The sequence below is a fragment of the Atta colombica genome, unplaced genomic scaffold (genome assembly GCF_001594045.1).
Source record: "Atta colombica isolate Treedump-2 unplaced genomic scaffold, Acol1.0 scaffold293, whole genome shotgun sequence".
NCBI classification, from domain to species: Eukaryota; Metazoa; Arthropoda; class Insecta; order Hymenoptera; family Formicidae; genus Atta; species Atta colombica.
In genome coordinates, this window is record NW_017259396.1 from 130200 (window position 1) to 156673 (window position 26474).

Consider the following 26474-nt stretch of genomic DNA (forward strand, 5'->3'; position numbering starts at 1 on the left):
GAATTGACGTCCCGGGCATCTCATGAAGCAACCTGCATTCTCCTTTCTTTTCTCCTACAACATCATCTCGTTTATGAATCTACCATCCTACCGTTCGTTGTGTTCGTCCCCACTTCGTTGCGGCGCGGCGGGCCGAGGCCAAGTTTAATTCTCAAAGACCGATAGCAATTTCCCGAGGAGAAAAAGGAGCAGGGACATGCGCGCGCTTGCTAGTTGCACTCGATCGATGCGTCATAAGCGATTAATCTATTTAACGTATCCGTGGCGTCGCCCACCGGCCGGCCGAACGAAGGAAAGACGAGTAACGACATTATCGGTTTCCTTTTTTAGGACGAACTACTTGGAGCGAATTTTTAAATTATAAAAGGAAAATGTCGGCTTATCTTAATGAAAACTCTCGTCTACTCTCCCATGTCGCTTTAATAAGTATTTTGAACATAAAATAAAATTGAGAAATTGTTTTATAAGTTTAAAAATTTTTAATATAGATATATATATCTGAAACTTGAAGAAAAAAGATTATCTTGTCACAAACATGCGGTTAGTTTTTCTAATTTCGAGAGATAATGCCTGAATGTTTATCCTTCAAAATGATGAAATATTTAATGGGAGACACAGAAAACACATTTTGCTACAACATGATAGATTTTTAAACGCGAAAGCGCATGCAAGTCTCGCGTAACGTTTAGACTTGTACATGGGAATTGCGTCATCGGTGTCACGTTTACGTGCTCCGAGATTGTTTGAGATAACTCTCGATCGGATTTTAACGAAGTAATTTGAACTTTTGTCGGCGCGAAATAGATAAGATCTTCACCTGTGTGTACTCTAGCAATTTGTATGGGGAAAAAAGCAAGGAAATCGTGGGAAATCGAGTATCTCGACTGGTTTGCTGTCGCCCTGAAAAACGTTCGCAAGAAAAACGTTCGCAAACGTTGAGGAATTTCTATTTTTATAGTTAAATTTTTAACAAGAATATCTTTTAAGACTTATTAAAATTTATGTTTTTTTCACAAATTTTTTATATTCATTTTCAATTTTATGTTTAAGCGTATTAAGATCTATTTTCTATTTTTTAATTTAGTAGTTCCTAACTATTTTTTAATTTAGTAGTTTCTAACTATTTTTTAATTTCTTTCTTTCGAAAAATTTCTCTAAAGCTTTTCTAATTTTATTAACATACTTTTTTATTTTATCAATTTATCGGAAATTTTTTGTATCAAAAGATTGCAAAATTACGTAATGATTTTTCATAAAATCTACTCAAAAAGAAGGTCGCCTCTCGTTTGACGCGAAATCTGTAAAAATTAAGATCAACGATCTCGGGGCAGACCCTCATACACGCGATCTTAAGCTCGAAAGGGCTGCACGTGGTCCTTGTCACGCGCGTGCGACGATTTAATAAGAGCCGATTATGCAGCATGCCGCTTCCCACGCTCGGCGTGATCGCGATTTAAACATCACGGCGATATCCCCATCACGTGCGTACGTACTGTCCGTTGGGAAAAGAACGGGCGTGCGGACAGGCAGGTGGAAAAAAAGAGGGAAATGAATCATAGCACTGCGCTTTCTGGCCTTCCGGCGTACATATCGCGTGTACGTCCGAGCTGCCAGAAGAGCCACTCGTTCGCGCAATGAATGGTTTTTCTGGCTCACGTTGCTGCCGCTGGTAGTGGTGCTGTTACTGCCACTACTGTTGCTGCCGCTATCGTAAATGCGCCATGTAAAGAAGTCACGGTAAAGTAGTAACGTTGTTGTACACGGTCGATTTAATTGCTTCCGACTGAGGCACAATTATCACCATGACATTTTACTTTTGTCGAACGATTCATATCGTTTTTAATTAGCAACGCGTGTAACTGACAACAGTCATTGATACATAATATGTGAAATAAAGTAAAATGTAGTGAAGTAAAATGAAGAATTGTACAGGACCGTCGTGTCATCGAAAAAAAAAAAAAAATCGCTGAATTTAATATTAGGATACTAAAATCATACTTATAAAGCAGATTCAAAGATTTACTAGATATTTGGATATTTATGCGCTGTTAGATCTAAGTGTATAAGCTTAAATCCGCTGTTTGCTCATAGGTGGCATTAGTGAGCGTACAAAGCTACCCTGGGCACACAACACATTTTTTTTATCTGTTTGACATCTGTCAACATTAACCAGTACATATCATCAGCAATTTCATACAACAACATACATTTTTTCTTTCGTAATCATGTCTAGTTTTTTGCTAAAAAAAAAAGCATATGCGGGAAGCTTTGCTTTTCTGTTTCAATTTGAAGAAATCGGCTGCCGAATCGCATCGAATGCTTGTAGAAGCCTATGGTGACAATGCTTTATCGGAAACAACGTGCAAAGATTGGTTTCGCCGTCAATGACGACAATTTTGACCTGAGTGATAAGAAGCGTGAAAATCGGCCCAGGAAGGTTGAGGACTATCAATTGCAGGCTCTTTTGGACGAAGACGATACCCAATCGCAAAAAAATGCTTGCCGAGCAATTGGATGTTTCTCAAGCAGCCATTTCCATGCGGTTACATGGGGAAGGTTCAAAAGATCGGAAAATGGGTGCCGCATGAACGATAGGCAGATGGAGCGACGCCAAAACACATGCCAAATTCTGCTTGCCAGACAAAAAAGAAAGTCGTTCCTGCATCGGATTGTGACAGGCGATGAAAAGTGGATTTATTTTCAGAATCCTAAATGCAAGAAATCTTGGGTTGATCCCGCCCAACCATTAATATCTTCCTCAAGATCAAATCGCTTCGGACGGAAGATGATGCTGTGCGTTTGGTAGGATCAGGAGGGTGTCATCTACTATGAGCTGTTAAAACCTGGTGAAACTTAATGCTCACCGCTACCACCAACAACTGATCAAATTGCACAATGCTCTGCGTGAAAAAAGGCCGCATTATCGGAAAAGACATGACAAGCTCCACGACAACGCACCATCGCACACGTCAAATGGTCCAAAACTACTCAACTGGGAAGTGCTACCCCATTCCGCTTACTCACCAAACCTGGCACCTTCTGACTATCACCTGTTTTCGTCGATGGGCCACGCGCTCGCTGAGCGGCACTTCGATTCTTACGAAGACGTCCGAAAATGGCTTGATGAGTGATTTGCCTCGAAAGATGAGGAATTTTTTTGGCATGGTATACACAAATTGCCCGAAAGATGGGAAAAATGTATAATTAGCGAGGGCAAGTACTTTGAATAAATTTGTTTTTGCTTCCTAGGAAAAAAAAAATGTGTTTTTCTGACTAAAAAATAACGGATTTAAGCTTATATACCTAGCTTATATAGTGTCAAATTTAATTTAGTTTAAGTAACCATTGTTCAATAAATCGTTAGTTTATATTAAAGCAATGGTTATATTTGACATTATATAGTTTGACGCTAAAATTAATGCCAAATTGATACTATATAGTTTCAAATTTAATCATTGTTTTAGTAAAATAACGATGTCTATATTGAGTAGGAGCAGTTAAATTAGATTTAAATTAGATCAAATTTTCTATATAGATTTAACAGCTGTGGGTGTATTCTCATCGTGGGAATTATATCTTAACTCATGGCGCAAGATAGTACATATTTATTATATAATATAATGAATAATATAATATATATAATTAATAAATCTCTCCTCGATTCGTTATTATCGAAAACTATTTTCGAATTCAATTTAATACAAGCCATCGCAATGGCCGTGCTGTAGGGAATTGGTTTCTGTTTTAATAAATATCGCGTCACTAATTCTCCGCTGTCTCTAGGCTCTGTTTCTATAGCGCTCCAAAAAGAATCGCTCGATACGTATCAAGCGTCCACGTACGAGAGCTCCGCGATAAAAAAAAGTGAGTAGGCGAGGGGAGGGGAACGGAAAATCGCGTATCGGCGAGTCGGGCCGACGACGACAATCGCGAAATCAATTCGCATTATTCGTTTAAAAGTATGTACCGCCTGGTGACGTCAGCGACGATGAGAGAAAGGAGAGGAGGGAGAGAGAGAGAGAGAGAGAGAGAGAGAGAGGGAGGGAGAGAGAGAGAGAGAGAGAGAGAGAGAGAGGGAGGGAGAGAGAGAGAGAGAGAGAGAGAGAGAGTAGGCGTGTGTAAAGGGGTGTCGAGCGGAGGCAAGTGGCCCCGTCTGCCTCGTCGATGCTCTCAAACAATCCCTTTCCACCACCGTCGCGCTCGCTCGTGCCACCACTAGCACACACGGCCACCTCTTCCGTTGGGGGTGCTTTCCACTACCGACTGCTGCCTCCTCTTCCTCCGTCGAGACACCCTCTCTTCCTCCGTTTCGAGCGCGCACCACCCCTTTATAATTCTCCCTGCACCTCCGCCGTTTGCACGTCCCTCGTCGTATCGTCGACAACCCCGTGCGCAACCCCTTTCTCTATCCCTGCTTCTTATGATCGCGAACGCGCGGACTCACGAGCCTCTGCGTTATTTTAGATTGCTCTCAGCGAACACGAGCTAAAAATTTCTGGGTTTCTATAAAAAAAAAAAAGAAATAAGACAAATATATAGGCCGAAATTATGTAAGCGAGTATAAAAAGCGTAGAAGTTTAATAAGATTTCTTCCCTCTATGGCAACACTTTGATAGTAAAGTTTCCTTTAAAACGCGGTGAAATCCACGTCAGCCATTCTGCACATGATACATAATTTATTGAACAAAGACTCTTTCGTTATAGCGTAAAATGTTAACTTTGCGGATCGTTATAATTTTCTACTTAAAAGTTGGAAACAGTGCATCAGAATATGGGTATCTTCGCTCGAGATATATTCTATATCGTTCAAGTGAAATTGACCTCATGCAAGATTCGCTCGGCTCGACCTTCGATCACGCTGCGCCTTATACACGTATCCATTGGCTCATTAAATTTTACAGACCCGCCGCCGCTGCCGTCGAGCGATGGTCTTTGAATTTTCGAGCAAGTCGATAAGGGCGAGGAGAAATGGCTTCTTACTTTCGATAACACGAATTATCGTCGACACATTCACGTGCCCGTGCATTATTACCGAATGCGCCGCGAGCATTAAATCGCGATGCTCCAAACGGTAGTCGTGCATTACACGTCCGATACACATCGAGCGAGCGGACATGTACTCGCGATAAAGCCGAACGCGCTCGGCTTGCGGCTACTTTATCAACGGTTTTACGATATTAGATTGTGGCAAAAGGCTCGTCGCTTTTTCATTTAACGTCGTTTTAAATTTGCGATATTAATTTGCGCCATTGATCGTCCCAACAGTGGGTGTCTGGCGCAGGGCGCAACACGTGTAAATATAAATTCGCGGACATCACCCGTTTCTTTTGTAACTTCCGGCGAACGTTTTAATTGCACGTAATACACAAAACAAATGCCAACACGGCTATTTATTACCCTGAGCTATATTTTATATTTTATATATGTTAAAAGTAAAAGACGCGGGAAAAAAAACATATTAATAAAAAGAATAATACGTTACAATCAACGGAACGAAAAAGATGTTTGACTTCAAGAGGAATTAATACACCTGCGGAAAGCCATTATAAGTCAAATCATTAAATATAAACGATATTGATTACCGATTTTTACTATTAAAAGATAATATGAATAAAATTGTATTGAGAAATCTATGATATTGCGCATCACATTATAATATTTCGGAATAATTGACAAATCGTCTTTTGCATCTTTTTGGAATAATACAACAGCCTTCTTTGGTGGTAGAAGATTAGCTTCGGGACAAACGCAATGGGACAATCACATCTCTCGGCTGTATTCACGACGCGATCAGTGGAGAGAGAATTATTGCCTCGCAAAAGCTGACGTAGACGTTGTGCTTTTACATAAATCTTACTGGCTTTCTGTTGTCGTGGATGGCGAGCCGGCATTGGTTAAATGGGAGAAGTTTCGTTTTTAGCGAGCCAATTCGCGACAATCGCGAAGAGGAAGGGGGCTCGTGAAATAGGGATGGATCGGTTGGACGGGTGAGACACGGCAAACAATAAAAGTAAAGTAAAGGCAATAAGAATTAAAATGTAATATTGCCGATACGCGATAAAGAAATGACTGCACCACGTAGCAACCAATCAGACAGGACAAATGCGGGCGGACATAAACGAGTCTCTGGACTCTCCTAATATGCGGTTTGCATATACTGAGTTTGTATATACTGAGTTAAATAAAATATCGGAGTGCTGAAATGTTGCAAGATAACACAGCTCTGTATTACTCAATTACAATTAAATGGAGATGGCCTTTCCGTAAATCATTTACTGTAAATTGCACTTTTATGTTTGTCGATTATTCCTTATTAAGTTTATATCTTTGATATTTCATATCATCTTGTAACTTTTTAGTGTGTATAATGCTCGTATAATAGTTAAAAAGGGAAAAAAATTTCTCTCAATAATAAACCGTAATAAACAAATGCTAATATAAAAATGTCATGCGATATAAATTACGAATATAAAACTTTATATTTTCTCCTTAATGCAATTTTACTGCATCTCGGCCAAATGAGAATATCTTTGTATTTTAAATCTGGAACGAACGAAATATTAGCTATATAAAAGTTTTGTCTGAGAGAAGGGAATTGCAAAATATCAGAGGTAAAAAATTCACGAACAAAAAGTTTGTAAGAAAGATTTAGATTTTTTTTTAAAGAAATATATTTGTAAGCAGTTGAGAAACTTTATTTCTATTTTTTTTCTTTTTTTATTTAATCCAGAAGGCAAACCTCATCCTTATAGTTTAGTACTCGAAAAAGTAGTTCTGCACTAAAATATCGCAAAGAATAAATTACTCGAAGAGAATATAGCGACTTCGTCCAATGTTGCTTGAAAACGAAAAACCCGTGGATCTCTCTTGCGACCGGATCACTTTGTAAAAATACGTCCGCCGTTGGCGACACCGCCGCCCCCGTTTTGACCGCTCACCGACACTCCCGCGGGATAAATTTACATCCCGAAGTTACGGGTCGACATACAACTAAACGAACGAACGACAACGCATCCAAACGAATCCTCGCTCGATGCGCTGACGTCACATGGCCGGCGAAATTGATTTTTCGACAGCGAAAGGGGGATACGCGGGGGAAGGGGAGGGGGAGAGAGGGCCCTTGCGATCGTCAAAAAGTGCAGATCCTGAATATTTTAATAGACAGCTCTCGGGACGTGCAGTCGATACCGGGGAATATCTATAACGGCCTCGGTATCATGTGCCTTAATTAAAACGCTTACGCGTTATATTTTGCAGATGAAGCTCGACACGGATCGGAAGCGGATGTATATACCGTATACGCAGTGGTGTAACTGAGGGGTCCACGGAACGGTGAGGCTTGAATCATGAGGGATCAGATATAAAAAGGAGACTCCTCGAGTCGACTGGAAAGAGAAAAAGGAAAACAGAAATGTAGAATGCAATAAAGGAATAAATTAACAATTTATTTCAAGAGAGAATAATAATTTATTCTGCTGTAGCATTAAAAATTGTTCTGTGGATATTAATATAATTTCCAAGAGGGAAGAAAAAGAGAGAACGAGGAAAGAAAAGCGAATATGTAAAAAAGAAGTGATAAAAGGAAAGGAGAAAAGGATGGAAACAAGATAGGGAGTGAAGAATACGTACAAAGGATGCTGAATTCGTCATCTGCCATAATTATGGCATTGAGTCATATTAACCACAATCTTACGTTTTACTTACTTCTTTCAGTATTTTACCTTTTGTTATATATTCTCATTATTAATTACACACTACATTACCATATAAAGTTTTTCGTAGAGTCTAGGAACGAAATTAACATCGACATTATTCGGGAGAAAGAGCAAAGCTCTGAGATAATTCCAGATAAAGAACGATGTCCACGAAAATTCTCCACAAGAGTTTCCTGAATGTTATTCACATCACTGCGTATAACGTAATATGTACATCTGGTACGCGCTTTGTGTGAAGCGCGATCCCCGATATCCGGGCGGCATTTGCTCGTCCTAAATTGAATCCTAAATTGATCCGTTTGGAAGAGCGTTTCGCCGAGAGCAGTTCGAGGTCCGAGGGATCGACAGGTGCTCTTTCACCGATCCCGATCGACTGGCATGCACGCGCCACGCGTCCCGCGAGAATTAATCCCAAACGAAGCCACACGCTAAATATAACGCGCGAAGTATCGCCTCGACTATACCCCGATTCTATAACTTTTAACGACAATTCGGTATCGTTACTTCATCGTTGCGCAGTAATACTCATTATGTTTAATACTTACGCAACAACAATGTGATACCAATACTATTATAAAAAATTACAGAATCAGGATAATGCGGCACGAGAGGCATTTGATAATACTTCTTTCGTATCACAATTTTCCAAAATGTGTTTTATAAAAAAAAAAAAAAAAAAAAAAAAAAAAAAGGATATACTTTCTAAATTTCTTGGAGTCTCACCCCAAAAGAGATAAAATACTGCCACTATTAAAAAAAGTGAGAAATTTGCACTCTTCAGTAACAGTGGCAGATTTTCACTCCTTTGGAGTGAGATTTCACACTTTTGGAAAGTCAAACTCCAAAAAAGGAGTGAGATTTATTTTCTTTGGAATGAATCTCATTCTAAAAAGAGAGTGAAAATCTGCTATTCTTATTCAAGAGTGCAAATTTTTTACTCTTTCTACAATGGCAGTATTTTAACACTTTAGATTTCACTCCAAGAAATTTAAAGAGTAGTTGTACATTATTTAATAAATCGTAATAAAATTTCACATAAAAAGAAAAAGGAGATTTCACATGAAAAGAAAAAAAATTTTGAATAATCTTTTTAATTGCTTATACGGTTCTTGAAAAAAAAAAAAATACATTATGAATATAAAAGTACTATGCATCTATTATGTATTATCTTTAATATTTTCTGCTTGTTTTTTCATGAGAGATCACCTTGGTTCTACCGTAATTTACTGGACATTCCATTATCCGCGCGCATTTTTTAGCTACCTTCGGATTTTACGCTTTAAATTACGCGTATATTGAAACAATTCGCGAAGATTCGTGAAAAAAGTGATTAATTGTATTGAGGATTATCTGAAAGAATTTTTAGTTGCGAAAAAGTAAAATTGCATGAAATACTATCGCGTAAATCGAGCGGATTAATTTTTTTATATTAAGAAACTAATTGCGAACGGTCACGATTGTCGTGACCTACTTTTAAAAACTGCAAAACGTAATTGAAAGACGTAAAAGTATTATAGATATCTTATATTATTCTGTTTCTCTCAGATATCATAGTAAGACAAAATGCTATTTTTGCCAAAAATAATTTCGTAAATCATATAGGAAAATATACGGCATTATAAACAATCTTTCTTCGAAGGAATTTTTTTATTTCAAATTTAAAAACAGAAAGAATATAAGGCAAGATATTTTAATGTAATTTTCAAAATTCCGTCTAGTTCGATTAAACTCAATTTTCCGCTCTCTCTTTCGAAAGGCTCAATTAACGCTACGTTATTTCTGACCCTTTTAAAATTCATGATCCATCGAGGTCTCTGCTAGAATTACGCGCGACAATACACGCAATTTTAGTATCGATCGTGATATTCGTCTCTGCTGAAAAACGTAATCAAGAGTTGACCATATCGCTTAATGAGCTTCCACGTAGGAAGTCAATATATTGCAACTAATTGCGCATTTCATGCAGTTGATTATCGATAATTTCGCCTTTCGGTGCATTTGAATGTTTCAAGCACGCCGTTGTTGGAAAGATACCGAGCCAGCCGTTTCTACAAATCGAGTGAATTTCCAGGCCGACTAGATATAGCAAATCGCGGGAAAAAAGCTTCGCGCCGATCGATAATCTGGCGGTAACACCGCTCAGCTTAGCTCGCTATAAACGACGCAGAAAAGACTTTTCCTTTTCTTGTTTTACACTGTAGAATCGTCACCCTCTTTCTCCGAAGTGCTATGAAGTATCAATCTCTTTTTTTTTCTCCGTTCGGCACAGCACAAAGACTTTCAATGAACAGAACTGAACTTTCACGGAGAGTTCCATGAGGAGCAATACAGGGTGTCTCGGACAGAGCAGTTAGAAATCCTCGACTTAACTTCTACGAATTTTATCGAGACTTTTGTTTTCTTCTACGGAATGAATTTCAAGAAAGAACTATTTTGTCGCAATTATCAATTATTCATATTATTTTCTGTGCCAATTAAAATTCCGCAATAGCAAAGTCCATTTGAATTTAAATAGAAGATAAAGTTGTATTATTTTAATACTCATACATTGAAAATTGATCAATTTGATATAAATCCTATATTTTCTATTATAAGTCGCCAGAACTGATATGACCAATGAAATTTATTTTAATATAGATTTTAAATTAATTCAAGAAATCGAGTATTGTAATTAAATTGGGTACGTCTAGGACATCCTACATTAATCTAGAAATATCTCAACAGGCGCGGAAATGACTGAATTAAGCATTAGTTAATTATACTGAAGTCGAGGTCGTTTATTAATAATTGGAGTTCTCGCACGATCTCTCGCAACGTATAATCGCAGAATTTACGATGGAATCTTCATCCCAAGAAACGGTGAATCTTCCGCTCACGTGAAACGCATATGTGTGCAATTAGTGGCAATTAGAAAATACGAATCGACTTTGTTTAGGGACGCAAAGATTCGAGAGATTTCTCTATTCTCGTATGCTCGGTCGTGCGACAATGTGACTTAAAGAAGAGAGAGAAGAGGTCGCACTGTATAATAAGTACTATAATTGAAGTAATAATCTAGATCTTCGTTCCCATGATGGTTTGTGAAGAAGTTTCAAATGACATCAAAAATACCGTAACAACGTGTATTTAATTTTTTAATAATGATAAATAATATATAGTGTGTCCTGTTTAAAGCAAACTACGTTTTAATTGCCTTTAATTGCCAAACGATATGCTTATCTTTCTTTTAAGTAATGGAAAAATGTTAATTGAGTATAAACATGAGTAATCTAATGTATGTTTATACATGACATCCATTATCTTTCTCTTAAGTCTTAAGATAAACAAAATATTAAGAAAATTTTATTCTACGATAAAAGTTATATAAAAAGTCTATTACTAGAATGTGAATTTAAAACTTTCAATACAGAATTAATTATTATACTGATAATAAGAAATCATGACAATTAAGATAATAATTGCCTTCGTGGCTGTACGATGTGATAGAATAAATTGTGTAGTTTCTAATTCTCGAAATATCATTTTCATGTACTTGAAGGTGCGGTCGAGTTGCAGCTACGAATATTTCGAAGCATTTTTGATCAATTAATAAAATTCTTTTTCTTCCGATTGATCATTAAATACTTCGAAGCGTTTGTAGTGACAACCTTGACCACATCCTGAATCAACAGTTTTGACAATTTTACGTCCTCACAAGGTTAGCCTACGATTCTAATATATATAATACACTCTCGTGTGGGTTCGTTTTTATGCTAACCTTATGAGCGTTTAATCTTCCGTGCCGTCCATAGCGGGTAGATCGATCGACCGCTATTTGCGTTTTTAATTAACGACATTCCATCGTCGCACCGAGAAATAATTTACGCCGCTTATATACCGCTTACGCCTTTTTTACGTATATAGGCATAGACTCAGCTATATTATGGCTTTAATCGTAGTTATTTTTACTCATCATAAAGAGCCAAGATCGTAAAAATAACGTAAACGAACCCCCGGGAATATCGATGAATCACAACCCCAAGAGATTACAATATAGGGAGAAAAAAAAAATTTATACAAAATGTTCGTCAACCGCTGACTATAATCTAGCCAGTTATACTGACTTTTCATTGCGCATTACATCGATTTGCATGAATAAACTCTTTTCTGAGAATCGCTCGATTTTTCGTAGTTGACGGTCAAAGTTTTAACTTGCAGTATGCTCACAAACACGATGTTGTATGTATCGATTAAAAGTGACATGTTCAAAGGTAACTGGAACCGAACGGTCGCGTGAGCGACAAGAGACTTCGTGCGATCGCAAATATAAAATTTCAAAATAGAGCGGTTTGCAAAAAAAAAAAAAAAAAAATTACGTTTGCAAAATCGACCAGCTATGGTCTATGCGACAAAGAGTATTTTCTTAACACAAACGTCCACAGGAATACACAAAATGTACATAAAAAAAAGTCTGTTTGTAGCCATCAAATATTGAATAAAATAATTTCTATAAGAACGAAAAGAACGATTTTAAAATAAAAAATTTAATTAAATACAGATCTGAAAATAATTTTGTTAGACCATCAAAATTTTTAGATTGGACACTCAAACTGATTGTAAAAACATTTGACGTTCTAACAATCAGTTTGAATGTCCTACTTAAAAATTTTGATAGTTTAACAAAATTATTTTCAGATCTGTATGTAATAACTAAATTTTTAGATTTTTCAGCAAACGTTTCCGTGAATTAAATGTTTAGGTAACAAAACATAATTTTATCTTTATAAATGTTTAGTACATATTACTGTTAGTGATACCGGTAATTCTTACTAAATACTCTGTCTAAATTTCTTAGAAATCTCACTCCAATAAGAGGCTGAAAATTGAGCCAATCTTTCAAAAAGAGTGAAAATATCCTGGAAAAAAGTGAGAATTTTTCATTCTTTTGAAGTGAGATTCATTTCCAAAGAATGAAATCTCACTTCTTTTTTTGTAATTTCATTCCTTAGGGGAAATCTCACTCCAAACGAGAGAAAATCTGTCACTCTTTTTCAAGAGTGAAAATATTTTCACTCTTTTACAAAGACTGATTCAATTTTCACTCTTATTGTTAGAGATTTAGAGCACTTATAAAGATAAAATTATGTTTAATTATATTACTTGGACATTTGTTGAAATTATTTTGCTCAACATTTGATAGCTATAAGCAGACTCCTTTTTCAGTGTACACGATTCAATTGGAATAAAATGTGTAAGCTATGCATGTTTCGGATAGATTAAGGCTGCGTTCAGTTTGATGTTTTCAGCGCTTTTATACTTATTTTAAGTAATGATAAAAATAAAATAATTATTATAAGTGCTTAATAAAGCGGGTGAATAAATCAAATGCAGCTTAAATTTTTCCGTTATATTAAATTCCGGTATATTAAATGCAAAAAAAAGTAAAAATGCCGGCTTCCCAATGTCTTCCAATCTCATTTACAGCCGCCGTGATTAATAACATATAATTGTTACTAGAAAACAAACTTACACAGTCAACTAGTAGGGCTGAGTATAGATATATAGTGTTGTTGATGATTACAGTAATTGGAATATGACTTGTGTCGTACGAAAGTATCTAGGAATATTGCAATTGGAAAGCACTCAAAGTAAGATTTTACTTATTTTTTCATTTGATATCACTGATTATTAAACTCTGTCTAATCGAGCGAGCGGAACGCGAGTTAATTTAACATCTTTTGATTGGAAATAAGAGTGTTTTTCGTTCACGCACATGCACAAGCATACGTGAACAAGGTGTAACGATTTCAAACTTTCTGACATTACGCCAGTAACTTTCACGCAAAATAAATCGGCGAGCGTGCCCCTCGGGGATTTCTCTCCGATTTCATCCCGTGATTTTTTGTCACACGCTCGCTCTCCTCACTCGCTCATTTCGCTTTTCCATAGGCGAATCGTGCTGCTGCTGCTGCTGCAGCTGGAATGGCGAGCGTTAGTTTTGCCTCCGCTGGCATTAAATCATAGACGGCGGTTTCGCCCGCGGCGTATCCCGGCGGTCGCAGAATTTTAAGCTTTTTTTTTGCAACGCGCATGGAGGGAGAGAAAGCCGGCGACTTCGCGCCTTACTGTGGTCTCGCGCATTTTGAAATTCGACCCAATAGACGCAATTTCGCCACCTCATTAACCACATTTTTTTTTTTTAATCTAACCGTGTAATTTTATGACGAAATAGTTACGTACAATTAAGAATAAATAATGATCAAACTGTCTGTCTTATGCGCATGAAAAATGCAAGCGACGAATGTTTCTCATTTTAAAATATCTTATTTAATACGAGACATTTATGTCATGACTCCCTTGGAATACCAAAGATTAAATATTTTATCTCTCGATAAAAATTTCCCTTTACACTGTGCTATTTTTACAGAATCAAATTCCGATTTCGCAATAACTATTATCATTTATATATCCTTGAGATTGTCAATCTGCTAATTACGCGATCAACTTCGAATGCGTATGCCCGTTATGCGTGAGAAAATTTCGCGTCACGACGGCGCGTTCCCAGCGATTCCAGTCCCCTATTTCCTTGAAATTAGACATGGAAAGGCGCGAATCGAGACTCAATCAAGCGCTCAACAATACGTACGGTGTGCACTTTACGGCATTCGGTGTTAGAAAGTACATTAACGGTCCAATTATCGCGAGTGGCAACAATGGCAAGAGACTCGCGTTAAAGCGCTAATGATAAATCTGTGTAAAATATTCCATTCACAACATCCGTAAACTTCTCTCTTTTTTTTACCGCCACGAGAAACATACAGTTTCTAAAATGATCGCATCACGTCGACACGCTCATCAAAATTAACAACAGCAATTACATTTGTAATCACAATTAACCAAAATTCTTTGGACTGAATCTCACTCCAAAAGAGTGGCAGAATTTTTACTCTTTTGGAGTGAGATCCACTCCAAAGGATTTAAAGAGTATTTAAATACGAATTATTTTTTCTAACATAATATTGCCTCATTTTTAAGGTAACGCGACTACTCATTCCAATGACGTCTCCATTGTCATAAGTATTCTTAGAACTTTTCAACTGAAATATCAATCAAATCGGAATTATTTTTAATTGGACGGATGTTTGTCGAAAGCATCTTTAACATGAAATTTGATATTGATTCTCCATTCTATTAAAATATCACTTGACATTTTCAACAAGATGACAAGACAGCTTATTAAACAAACAATTACTGAGCGCATTGTTATACATATTATCGATATTTATATATTTATATATTATTATACAAACGAGATGTAGAACGTAACGAAAGAATAAGAGATTAATTGCCTGTTTTGTCACGCTTCCGGTTTCGGAGCGCCGTTAACAGGAAAAAAAGAGGGGTGTCTACGAACTTAATTGTAAAATCGCGTATTGTCGCGCGAGTTATTTCATAACGACTCATCGCACGCGCGCTCTCCGCGCCAATTCCATGGCACCGCGTGTGTCCCAATTATCGATCGTCACGATCGATTTTATCTCGGCTGCTATTCCAGTCACGCGCCGGGATCAGACACACCCTGACCTGCCCGACGTGGCGGGAACGTTTCCAGCTTCCGAACAATAATCGTCGCGTCAAACTCGACGGGATGACGGAGACAATGTTGTAATATACGATCGAACATCGTTCTCAGTCGTTAATGTTAATTTAGTAGTTAGTTGTACGTAGACTCTAAAAATATTTCGGTTGTACCGGTTCCGCGGAATGTCGATGACCTTGTGCATGGCTTTATAAATAACGAAATTCTGTACTGGCAAATATCCACGGATATATACAATGAGTGCAAAAAGTATTCGTACAAAGGATTTTCTTTTTATAAAAAAACTAAGCTTTTATTAGAGAAAATAGACATTAAGTTAATAATTTTATACCATATTACATTCAGTTCTGATAACCAAAACAGTTGCATGTGTATCCGGTCTTAAAAACTATTTTTTGACTGTACAAATATTTTTTGTGCGTCAAATTAATACAATTTTTCATTTTTACTTTTTTTTAAGATAACACTTGAATTATCACATACCTTTTTAGGTGAAATAATTTTGTTAAATGTGCAATCTCTCTTATTCTTTCTTAAGATAAATTGTTAATTAATGTTTACTTTCTAAAAATAAGGTTTTTTTTCAAAGATATCTTCCTTGGAATATTTTTAACACTCTATTGATACTACATGAATATACGTACGAGCACTGAAATTCCGTCAGTACAAAATATATGATCGATGAATATTTATGTAACGTAGAAGAATACGCACTTTTTTTCGGAATTTCTCTCTTGTAATTAATAGTACATTTAAATAGTTGTCGCCTTCGGCTGGCACATAATTTAAAACACAGGAACTTTCCCTGTACGTAAACAACAGTCATTCCTAGTTGTATTATTTTGTTTTCTCTTCGGCTCTTTTTATGTGCTCGCACGACTTTTATCCGGAAAGCGGCAAAACAAATCCGTCACGACGATCGTTATAATCCACGGCTCACAGTAAACGCGTTCAAAGCGATATAAATATTATGCGAACGTTTCGCGCACCCAGTCGCGAAAATTTCTGTGGCAAAACACGACCGGGGCGGCCGTTCAACCGTTTTGAAACCTTCTGCCATGATCCTAGAAATCGGTCCGAGTTCTCGAATATAAGTAATTGTTAATTAATAGAAATATTTTCAATCAAAGCGGATCTTAGTGCTTAATAATACTAAATACAAATTTCTGCAAATATATTATTTCAGTTTTATAAATTGCGAGAAATAATTGTACTCTAGGGTAATGACTCTAGGGTATTGCACTTGGATGAATCATTTCATACTTATTGTTTAACAATAATCAAATGTTAAACAATAATATTTGTAAGAATGAAACATAACTTTATAACATATAATGGAGAATGACGTTTTAGCTATTTATTCATTTCTTTTAAGGATTATTTAAAGTATACATACATTTCTGACATGTCTAACAATGACTATAGCACATAATTAAGAAGCAATTAAGACTAATAATAGTGAGTTAAAAATCAATATAAAGTTAGTAACTAGTATAGAAAAATGGGACAAAATGAATTTATTTGTATGAGAAGCTTTTATTCGAGCTGCCAGTCCACGATTCGAGTTTTAGTAATTTTTCCTCAGACCGAGAAGTCGGACTGATTTCTGGCATCGTGGACACAAGGCTTAAAATGCGGGAAGTCGAGCATGGCGGCTCTAAGGAACTTAAAGCCACTGTTAAGGCACGTCGCTGCTCTCGATCATCATCGGTATTGATCCCTCTCTCTCTCTCTCTCTTTCTTCCTGTCTCTCATCGTCTCTGTCCCCAACAGCGCCGCCATTCATTATTCACAATGGACGGCATCAAAACAGCGTTATATCGCGGTATATTGCGCGGCCCGATCTGACTGAGAGTGCAATGTTCTTACAGAGGAATGTCCTATGCAGTTTTTAGCAACCGGAATACAAATCCTCCTCGATTTTTCACAAGGGAAAGACTCGGCCGATAAATATTCATTATCGCTTGTAAATTCCAGAATATTATATCCCGAATATAACATGTCGAGCTAGCTATACGCGCGTGTTTTCATCTCAGGAATATTTGATCGAAGCGGATTTTTTCTCAAATGTTACGTGACGTAGCCAAGAATTTTCTAATTGCAAGCAGCTGAAAGCGAAAGATTTTTCGCAAATTTCCAAGCGCTTCCAAGATGCTAAAACAAGTATTCTTTTAAAGAATTTTAATTCTACGTTTAATCGGATAAGATATTTGATAGCGAATACCGAAATTTTCTTTGACAAAAAAATCGCCGCGAGTTAAGATCATTCGTTAAGATCGCTGTTTCTGGGGCAGTCTGGATTTAATCCTTTCAGATTTGAAAACTAATAAATTAAATTAAAAATTTTTAAAAATTTAATTCATACGCCCTTTAAATAAGTAATTCATATCAAACAATTATTGTTTTTCAAAATTATGAATATGTTTCCAACTATATATTATTATGTTCATCATATCTCATAATAATGTCGAATCAAATAATTTCAACATGATAACGTCTCCAAATATGATGTACATTACAATGTACGCAGGATTTCCAGGATTAATATAATCATATAAAATATATGATATATTAAGCATCCTGCGATCTCGGTCACCGACCACTCGCTTCACCGCGAATAATGTCAATGTCGGAATACTGACAATAAAATATCGATTCGAGAACCTCGGGACATATCGAGGGTTATCGTTATCGGCGTGACGACCGTCGACTCCTATCCGATGTATGCGCGCGAGTCGAGTCGAGGTCGTTCGCACCAACGACGAGCACAAGCCGGCATAATATGCCGGTGCGGCGCAGTCGCGACGCGGAGCGGAGCGGCGTGCCTCTTGCAGCCGCGTGACTGCGTCAGAATCATACAGTTGCTCCTCCCCTTCTCTCGTGCACGGCCCTGATCTCGGACAAGCAACGCGTAACGAGGTACCAACTGCACCGTAAAACCGAGTTTGCTAAACTGGCGGCCGTGCCGAGTCCGCCCGCCGATCAAGTCGGATATCAGTAGATAACACCACTCTCGTCTCTCGCTCGAAAATTCCGATGACAAAGATCGCTCGACAAAAATTTTCTGATCTTCAAGAAATTTTTATTGATTTTATTCCAAGGTCTTTATTGTTATTGCGTTGCAACATTATTAAGTTATTTATACATTATTATTTATTAGTTATTTCAGAGTGTTGTCACAAATTCCTCATTTTAAACTTCCGTAACTTTTCGCGGACAAAATTTCATTATTTTTCCTTATTGCGATAACATTTTGAAACTTTCTGCAATTTCTTTTTTGTATTTTTAATTTGGAAACCGTTAAATATTTTGTTGAGAAAGCAATTTAATAATATAGCGACGTAGTTAAATGTTGCTGACACTGCTTGTATTTTATTGTTAAGTTGGTAATATTACAAAACTGTAAAGTGTGATGTGCGAATATTAAACTTCTTCAAAGCCAAGAATTTTTATTTTCTAGAAAATTTTACAAAATTTCCTTTTCTCTAATTTCTCTGATGTTTCCATGATTTTCCTGTTTTCTAGTTTTGTAGCAATCCTATATATATATATATATATGTCCTTTATGTATACGACATATGCGATATATGCATATTTAGATTATAAGATTTAAAATCTATTAATGAATGATGAAATCGCTAATTTAAAATTAATTATTATTGCGCAACCTGATTTCGTTATTGCAAAGCTCAGAAACTATATAAAATATAGTTTACATATATAAAATAATATCTAGAATATAGTACACAAATTTTGAAATCGGTCGATTACTTTCACATCGCGTAGGCGGGCCGCACTCTGCTAGATTGTTTGATTTCGTAAAACGACTGTTGCACTCGTAGGATGTGCATACTATGAAAGAGAGATTGCAGAGAGGAAGGGGGATACGTGTGCGGAATAAATTGGTGGATTTGAATATGTACGCGATACTATGTAGTGATATCATACATTTTTGAAAATCTGCCATTTCTACGCAGCGTAAAAAAATTGCATATTTTTAAAATTCAAAAATTTATCATCTATCATACGTTCGTTGTTAAAGCGATAACATTGTGTAAAAGTTTACATGATATTAAGTAAAGTTTTGTCACATCGAATAGTTTTATGAAATCTTAAACTCTTGGAAAATCTTTGCACAATGTTGAAATGAGATTTTTCAATCAGGCTCGTTGCAAGTCATCATATTTTTATGTTCAATTTTGACAACAAAAAATAACAAGATTGATATGGTAGAATGTTATTTATATTCACGTTTCATCAATATTGATGATGATTTAAAACAGGATTTACACTACTTTTTCTTTAAACTAAACGGTCATATAATGCCATATGATATTACACGATGCCATTACTCGTTTTGCCGCAACAGCATAGCAATAATACCTCAACAACAGCAGCTCGATGCCATCGCAGAGTGTAAACATTTAACGCGTAACGGATATAACGTTCCGAAGCATAATCGTATCCGATTACCGCCAATCGGTTTTTCAATTATATCCCGCAGGTGTAATTGAGTTACAGCAGCGGTATATGCGAGACCGTCCATTATCCGCTTGTTTGCCGATTATCGACGATCCTTAGGGTGCTTAGGCGCTTCTCTCATCACCGTTCAGATCTGTTCCAAACCTATCTCTGAAAATGCTTGGAAACCTAAGTAAAATATTCTTTAACTATAGCCGCTATATTTTGATGAAGAAAAATTAATGTAACGCTTTAATGTAACATCAAAACAAAATGTTTTTAACACCTTGCATTTTCTTGCATACTTCTATCATCATTAATAAATTCGTTAAAAATATGAATTCTAAATACTAGTTTGTTAAAGCATAGATCAAACAATGTTATATTGTAATTAAAAGCAATATTAGCTCTTATTGATCGATGTTTCTTTTTGAAAAAACCCGTTGCTTTGACGCGGCAAGTAGATTCTGATGAAAAAAAATTAATATTTTTATGTAATAGCAAAACAAAACGTTCTTAATGTTATGCATATTTTTTTCTTGCATATTTTTATCATCACTAATAAATTCAATAAAAATATAGATTACAAAAGTATAGGATCACACACGCACACACAACAGTGCTGTGTTGTATAATTGAAATGTGTTATATAATTGAAATAAATATTAACTTTTTATCAATGCTTCTTTTTGGAAAAATTCGCGACAAATAGATGAAAGAAAATTAATATTATAATGTAATATCAACAAAGATGTTCTTAAGGCCTTGCATACTTTTATCGTCACTATAAAATTATAGATTCTAAATATTAGTTTGCTGTAGATCCAATAGTGTTGTGTTTGTATAATTAAAAGAAATATTAGCTTTTCGATCAATGTTACTTTTTGGAAAAAAATTCGCAGCTCTGATGCGACAAACAAAATCGCAATGCAGTTCGCGTGACGAGAAAATCACGTATAAGATAGGTGATCGCGGATGACGTCAAGTAGCAACGCTTTTCAAAGCGTTTTACAATTTGCAGCTACAATGCGTCAACGGGAATCGTGACGCAAGGTCCGTCGCGATAACGCAATTCGTGCAGAAAAAAAAAAAGGTCAAAAGTTTTTCCTCAGCGATTAAAAGTGGCTTAATCGATTTTCAGTGTCGGTGAGGAATCGTCATGTCGCATTACGGCGTAATGCAAAAAACGATGCTACGAAAGCAAAAGAAAGACAACAACAAAAAAAAAGAAAGAATTATTGCGTTAGTCAGAGCAGTTGACACTTGTCTGCGCTAATCGCACTAAAATAAATTTTCAAGTGCAAGTCGCACCGTCTTAGATCATCATTGCGAGAAATGAAGTTCATTCCGTTGAAGTAAAAAAAAATTATAATCGTATAAGGCGCGTTCTATATTTGTGTAAAGAAATTCATGAATTTCCTAAAATAGAATTTCTCTTAAGAAAGTCTCTTAAAAAGTAATCTTATTAAAGAAATCTAGAAATTTGAAATTTTTTCTCGATAGTAAATTAAAATCACTGCTAGCATGATTTGCTTTCTGAATGATAATGCGACCTGCCTTTGTAAAAAATTACGTAGATAAGATTTAAATATTCTCGAATGTAATCTTATACTATAAATTATAGCGAGAAAATACGAAGAAACGAAAGAAACTTGTCTTACGTCTTGGAAAAAGATCATCCTTATTAATTTTTTTCCTACATATCTTTTTTTTTTAACAATATTGTTGCAATGCAATATTATTGCGTCTGATTTCGAATTATTCTCGGATCAATATTAGACATTCTAGAATGATGAGTTTATCGTCTACGAAGAAGACAAACACAAGTGTATGAACACAGTGTAACGACGAGATATTATTGCGACTTCAATTTGCGCGTCGCTCGCAAGACAAAAAAAGTAGGCAAGCCTGCCGTCATTTTTCCCGGAAGCAAAAATCCTCGTCGCAAAAATAATCGTCGCGCTAACTCGACGCTCGCAGTTTTATTGCGTGGCGGATTTCGTGGAAAAGCCACTCCGTTATAATCTCGATTCGCGACGCGTCGCGATGAGTCACCCGACGAGAAATTATACTCCGTTTCGAAAAACTGCGCACAACGATTTTCATGTTATGATTTTCGTGAACGCGCGCAGCGCGCAGTACACAAATAAATTAGACGTCTCGTCCGCAAACCAAGAGGATCAGTCACGCTGCGGGTCTGGTTAACTAACGCTGATTAGAGAGAATCGAGGCACGATGGAGGCGCAAGAATAAGATACACGGGACGAGAAATAAATAACACGGCGTCTCACTTGCATGGTTAAAGTTGATGACACAGACAGATCGGGATTCGATCTTTGCGGAATCGAGGGACACCAAAGTCGGCTTTTTAAACTTGATATTAAATACCATCATAATTAAATACCAGATACGTTAGAAAAAAATTCGATTAAATCTATAATAGTGTAAATTCCGCTTGAATTTAAAATTTTAAATAAAAACTGGCGCAATGTTATATTTTACCCTGCCAATATTGACTCTGGTTGTCCATTTTATATTTATTCGCGTTAACTGATAATGTGCCGTTTGAAAGTACGCATACTTTAATTATGTTTATGCTCTTATTCTTTTGTTATTTTTTATTATTTCGCGGATTTTAAGTCTATCTTTATGTCTATGAATCTACCTCCGATATAAATAGACTAGGAAAATTCACGATTAGCGTTCTCGGTAACGTCAGTAACGTACGGCGCAATCGATCCTAAGGGCCTGTTGCATTCGCTGTTAGCCCTCACAGTTAACCAATTCAAACGGCTGTCCTTTTCAAGATTGAAGTTGCGATATGGACGGGGAGAAATACTGAGTCGAACACCCGCGCGCTAATCGATGCCGGGTACTATTGACTGTAAATAATACGTCTCCCCAGTCGTTCATCCCGCTCGAGAGCGCACTTGTCTCGATTGCATTTCCCGTCCTGTAGATCGACGTAACGAGCCGACCGGCCGCTCCACAAACGGGGTCTTTAAATTGTCAGAATAGGCAGATGCAGTAGCGTAAAGAGCGTATGTCTCGTCAAGATCTTATCATTTACCGTTTCGAAAGTTCAAACATCCTCCGAGTGAATTCGACAAAACTTAAAATCCTTGGTACATACGATTTCCGATTCTTTATATGATGTTATTCGTGTTCCGTTAATTTTCATCACTTTAATAAATACAAACATTATTTAAGTCTTCTTACATATTTAACATTTATGAAAAATATTTATAAGGTTGCTTTTATATTATAAAAGAATTGCACACAAATGTCATAACTAATTGAAATATCGTGTGATTTGATATGAAAGTCACGGATTTATAACCAACAGGTCACGGGTTCAAACCCCGCATCATATATACAGATAATTTCGTAATTCATACTGGCTTAGCGGGAGTCACAGAAGATTTCTAGGTTGACTAAATTCAGACATACAGAGAGACATAGAGAGAGAGACTGATATGATCCTATTTCTCCACTATTACTATAATATTATTATTACTCATAACTAATTACTTAATATGTCTAGTTTTTCGAGGAAAAGAAATGTGCAGAACACGAATGACTCGAGTCGTGTGTACTAAAAGTTAATGTTGCGGGGAAATGAGGGAGTCACAGTGTCGAGAGCGTTATGAATAAAATGTCGCGCTTCGCGTATATATATATATTTTAAATATTAAGCTACCGTATCTTTAGATATTCAAAGAATAAAAGTTTTAAAACAGTGACGCGCAACCTACGGCTTGCCCGTAAATTTTTTGCGGTCCATCGTCTTACAGCCGAAAATATAATTATTTTCTGTTATAAACTGAACAATTTTCTGATCGAAAATGAATCAAAAGATTACGATAATATCAATTAGAATTCTGGTTATCTCAAATAGAATTATAATAGATCCCTCTTTAACACAATTAAACATACTAATTAAAGTCATCAGACTTTAACACCCTCTCTCTTTAACAAAATTAAACATTCTAATTAAAGTCATCAGACTTTTCAGTGCAAAAAAATGAACATTATGGCCCATGACTCATTAAAAATTTTTAGGAAATTACAGATCCTTGCGTAAACATACGCGTAAACATCAGAAAATCAACCAATCAGTATCTTTTTTTTCATAAAAAAGAAAAAAAATGAAGGACTTTGACGATTCATTTTCTTATGCATTATACGTTATGCAAGACTCTCCTGCTCTTAGAATCTCAATCTGAACAACAAAATCTCATTTTTATATATTGAAAACTGAGTCACGCTTTTTCAAGACTGATTCAATCAATTTCACTTCTTAGAATGAGATTCTCTAAAGAATATAGAAAATAAGTTTTTTCAACACTTTGACAATGATAATTTTGAAGCACGGCTTTTTCGGAGCACAGTACTCTTAGACATTGATAATTTACATTTCGATTTTTCGTTCTTCCAAAGAAAAGACTTTAAAATTTCTAAAAATGACTTTCTGAAAATAATCTTCGAAAAAAGGTTGAACATCACTGCTTTAGAATAACTGCGATAGTTGTCAACCGATACTCCACGTGCGCGATCGCACCACGCCGGAAGCAAAGCGTTCCTCCGCGAGGCAAAGTAGTCATTTGCGCGATACAACAATCATATAGTTTCCCCAAGATAAAAAAACATAACAAAGAGGGGGTGGCGGGGAGAAAGGTAGTTCACACCGCGAGAATCATACGCGTGAAAGAAGAATCTACAGTCACGTTCTCCCGCCTTTCCTCGAAGAGGATCTCGTCGGAGTTCGGTCCCGAAAGGAAATGGGAAACGCGCAAGAAACGCGCCAGCTACATGCCTACGCACACATACGCACGCACACACACACACACACACGCGGTATATACGCGGTATAAGCGGCACTCGCTTAGTGCCGCGGGGGCACCACGCGGCGTTGCGTCCTGACCCGTATTATTTTTCTCTCAACGTTACGTCCCCACTCCGCGCTCCCTCCCTCCCCCGACCCCTTCCGCAAAGTGCCTTCCCCCCCTTCCTCCCTACCCACGAGTTTCTCTCCCTTCCCTCCGCCTCAGGCGGCACGCACGAATTACGCAGAAACGGATAAACAACACGCGAGAGAGCGCGTCAATGAAGATGGAACGGAGGGAGGGGAAAGAGGTCGGTCACGCTTGACAGCGGCCGCTCATTCGTCTACCATCATCTACCATCGTCTACATCGTCTACCTCGCCGTCGTCTTCCGTTGTCAACATATCACGAGCACGACGCGATGCGGCGTGCCATCGAATTTCGCGATCATACCCGTGATACACGCATTCGCGCACGCATCCGTCGAGGAGAAAAGAGGGGATAGCCGGAAGGGAGATACGAACGGGGAGGAAACTGATGTAGTGAGCGAAAGAGAGATAGTTTTATGGAAGAATGAAAGAGGAATACAAGGGGAGAAAAGGAGGACAAAGACACAAAGATGAAATGGGAGAGGGAGAGAGAGAGAGAGAGAGACGCCGGTCAAATATGGCAGGCGATGTGCCTTGCAGGCGGAAAAAAACAAGATTTAATGTGAGCGAGCGTGCGTGCGAGCGTCGCGCGTGGGGACGAAGGACAAGGGAGGAGAAGGGGGGGAGGCGGAAGGGGTGCCGGAGGGGCAGCGGACGACGCCGAAGAGTAGCACCAAAAAACGCAACACACCAAATTGCGTAGATTTGCGTAAGTACTCACGCTGTTTCCGGCACGAGTTCGGCTCCGTTTGTGCCTTCCCGGTGTGATAACGGTGTCCCAAGGCGGAAGGATATAGCAGCGGAACGTTTTTATATAGCAGAAGAATCGTGAAGTGTCGTCGCCGTTGTCGTCGTCGTCGTTGGTCTGCGCGCCGACGGTGGTCACACACACGGGGGTCACGCACTCTTTCTCTCCGCTCCGCGGGCGACTCGTCTCGTCTCGCCGCGACGTGTGTCTGCGCGACGGAAAAACAACACCCGACGTCCTTTTCCGTCCTGGGTCGCCCCCTCCTCTTCTAACGCACGAGGCGCCGTACTCTCTCTTTCTCTCTCTCACCCTCTCTTTCTCTCCTCTTTTTCGGCGCGGCAAAGAAACGAATTAAACAAAAAAAAAAAAAAAAAAAAAAAAATTAGGGAAAAAATGGAAACCAAACCGGCACCGCACTTACAACGCGCGTCACGGTTTAGTACGTGGCACGATAGTTTATACGGAGAACGCGTTGTATTGTAATTTTCTTTTTTTATTTTAATTGTAACAATGGTCAGATGTTGTCACGAGACGACGCGCTGCGCGGCCGATGCACATGCGAGAACGTGCTCCGTGTGTTTCACGCACGAGACTCCTGTCTCACTCACTCGACGCGTGAGTGGACGGTGACGGTGACGACGGCGACGTAACGACGATCAAAATGGCGTTTGCCGGACCGCCCGCGCGCGCGATCAGGTGGAAAATGCCGGAATGCCGCTGCTAGGAAAGATCGACTGACTGCCGAGGTCCGCGGCCCTAAGTGGTTTGACGTTACGTTAAGAACGAGCGGAGCGAAGAGCTATGCGGGTGCGAGCGAGACGGCGGCAAGACGGCGGGAGAGGGATCGAGCGAGACGGAGAAGGAAGACGCTACGGGAGAGAGAGTAGAGGAAGCGCGACCGTGCGAGCGAGAGAAACGATGGCTCGACCATAACTGAGTGGGGGAGACGATGCCGCGCGGAAGGGATAGCAGGGGCGCGATCGCCCCCCCCCCCCCC

General features: G+C 37.9%; 1 protein-coding gene across 1 annotated transcript in view; it reads right to left on the reverse strand.

Moving 5' to 3' along the window:
- LOC108690063 overlaps nucleotides 1-25820 on the reverse strand; it is a 130522-nt gene extending 104702 nt beyond the window's left edge. The window contains exon 1 of the mRNA XM_018197147.1: nucleotides 25451-25820. The gene's annotated coding sequence lies outside the window, so the exon portion shown is untranslated. The remainder of the gene's footprint in view (nucleotides 1-25450) is intronic.
- Nucleotides 25821-26474: the final 654 nt, after the last annotated feature.